Source organism: Cetorhinus maximus, chromosome 5 (genome assembly GCF_964194155.1).
Source record: "Cetorhinus maximus chromosome 5, sCetMax3.hap1.1, whole genome shotgun sequence".
Classification (NCBI taxonomy): domain Eukaryota; kingdom Metazoa; phylum Chordata; class Chondrichthyes; order Lamniformes; family Cetorhinidae; genus Cetorhinus; species Cetorhinus maximus.
The window spans coordinates 129,831,811-129,834,695 of NC_135883.1; the positions used below are offsets into that span (position 1 = coordinate 129,831,811).

At 50.4% G+C, this 2,885-nt stretch overlaps 1 pseudogene; it reads left to right on the forward strand.

Moving 5' to 3' along the window:
- The first annotated feature begins 1,845 nt into the window (after nt 1-1,845).
- Nucleotides 1,846-2,561, forward strand: LOC144680361 (ufm1-specific protease 1-like; annotated as a pseudogene).
- The last annotated feature ends 324 nt before the right edge of the window (nt 2,562-2,885 follow it).

Here is a 2,885-nt window from a genome sequence, read left to right on the forward strand (position 1 = left end):
TCTTTCTTCCTTTTTTGCTTAAGAACTGATGTACTCACAAGGCGAGGTGCAGTGTCTGAGCTGTTTTATCCTCATTGCCAAATGTGATGACTTGACGTACCGGACAGGTTTCTACTTGAAACAGATAACTTTATTACAGGGAGCTCTTTTAGAAGCTACACACTTGAACCAGGTCCTTGACGAGAAAGCTCCACCCCCACAGGTTACCCACGCTTAGGGCTCATTCGTCCCTAATAAGCAGTAGGAAAAGCTATACCTTCAATTACTACAGGTGCCCCTTGCGTCAGCCCAGGAGTCCAGTAGTGGACTCCTCCCACACGCCCTCAGACCCCTCCGTGGATGATTTTTTTTCCCAAAGTTGTAATTCAACTGCATCATTCCATTGGGCTGACAACATGATGCTGCTGCGCCTCTACTTTGAGACCAGGTTCCAACCACCCCTGTCACTGTTCACATCCCTCTGATCTTCCTGGGACCCCATGATGTGCAGGTAGGCCTCCCTTCAGTCACTCTCCAGCCTCCTCCTTTAACCCTGGAGCCCATAGTTATCATGGTCGACATTGACATCCCTGAACTCCCCACTGAAGCGATCACTGTGAATGTCACTATGCCTCATTTGGACCTCAGCCCTCCCCACCTGGAGGCCTATGCACCGTGACTTACAGCTTCGAATATCCCCACCGTATCAGCTGTTCCTCATTTACAGGCTGCAGATACCTCCCCTGACAGTGACTGTGCCATCTGCAGCCCAGTACTGAGCCTCCCACCCCCGGGATCCCTGTGTGTGAAGAAATGACCATGTCCTGCACACCATGCTGTGCATCACTGCCATTGCACAAATAGGCTTTTCCCCTCTCTGGACTGGCACCAAGACGCATGCTATGCAAAGCACTGTAGCATGGAGCTCGCTGCCCCAGGACTGGCCTTAATTTCTAACCCCATCCATATGGGCTCAGTCCCTGGACTGGCTTTAATTTCTAACTCCGACTATTTGCCAATAGTCCCTGGAGTGCATGGCTAACTGACACTTATCCTCCCACTTCCTTCGGACCACCCCCCTTCCCCGGTCACGCGTCTTTATGCACTCCTTCCCTCTTATGCAATATTAACACCTAACCACTCCCCTCACTGGTCTGTGTGCATCCCGTCCATGTCGGGCTCCAGCTCCACAACCCCCAGTCATTCCTGGGCCTGCCATCCCCCTCCCTCCCTCCCTCGTTCCTCCAAATCCCAGCCGCCTCCAGTCATTCCTGGGCCTGCCTTCCCTCCCTTGTTCCTCCAAACCCACACCCACCTTCCCCCACACCCGGTATGACTTTGGCTATTCCTTCCTCCGGCCACCCTCCCCCAGTCTGATCTCGCCTGTTGGAGTGCAACCTTGCCGGCAAATGCGAACCCAAAAGTCTAAAACACCAGAGTGCAGCACTGCCTGCAAACCCCAACAGTTTCTCACCTGAGAGAGCAGCTTGGCCAGTAGTCAAGAGACAGAGCAGCGGCGAGAGATGACAGCAGTGCCGTTGCAGGTAGGCTTTCAATGTTGTACACACCTCGAAGGCACGTGTGAAGGAGGGCAGGTACATGCCACTTATAACTGGTCATGACTCAGACCGGTCGAATTACCTGCTGGTGTGTAATTTGGAGGGAGCACGTGATTCCGGTGAGCTGCAGCTTTAATGAGTGTTCATGACATGCTGATGCATGTAAATGTGGTTTCCAGCAGAGATCAGCAGGAAAGTAGACCCACCGTTAGACCACCATGAAAGTTTGTGGTGCTGGAGCCGAAGAGTACACTCTACTCTCCCTTTAATATTCCATTGATCCTGTCTTGCTGAGTATCAGAGGGAATAAGGACCCCATGGCTCCCAGCGAAGTAATCCGGAACAACTACTGCTCCCACCAGCATCCAATTCATGAGTAAACTTGAGCTGCTCAAGGGCCAAGCACGAGGCATGGAATTGGTGAAGAGCATTCACTCTCCCTGAGCCGAAGTCTGATATCCTCTGGTTGTCACTGATCCGGGGTGATTATCTCTATTACCGTTATGGCTGTGATGGGACAGATAACTGGGGCTGGGGCTACCGGACGATGCAGACCCTCTCCTCCTGGATTGTTTTACAACAGATGAATATAAAGAACCACGGAGTGCCTATGCTAAAAGAGGCGCTGGTGGGAAGGGAGGACAAGCCCCTGAATTTCATCAGTTTCAAGACCTGGATTGGCTCCTTTGAGATTGCCCTGCGCATCGCAAGCTCAATGGCATCCCGTGCAAACTCGTCCACATGCGGCGAGGAGGGGAGCTCCTGCAGAAGGTCGAAGAACTCTATTTGTGCTTTGACACATTGGGATCCCCAATCATGATGAGTGGTACAATGACAATGCTTCAAAGGAGATGCGTGGGCTTGGACATCCACTACCTCCTCGTCCTGGATCCCCATTATTCCGGGAAGGCCCTGGACAAGGAATATGCTCAAAGGAAAGGATGGGTTGCCTGGAAGAGACTGGATTTGTTTGACCAGAATTCATTCTATAACTTCTGCCTTCCTCAGTGGAAAGGTGTGTGACTGTGCAACACCACTGCAGCACACTGTAACTGCTCGTGTTCTAAAGTATTTATTGAGCAACTGATGAAAAGTTGATGAAATGATGCTTCAATTAAACAAATATTAGTTAAAGAAAAAAGTCCTGAGGTGAAAATTCCAATTTGTTTTCCTGCTTGGGCCTATCTGACTTTTGGCCTCAAACTTAATTTTATGCTCATGACCATGATTCCCGCCTCTGGCAGGACTGGAAAATTCCGTCCTGTGTTATATGCACAACAAATCTTCCAATGAATATTATATCAACTGACATTGCTAGGTGCTGTCACAAGATGGAGTATAACCTAA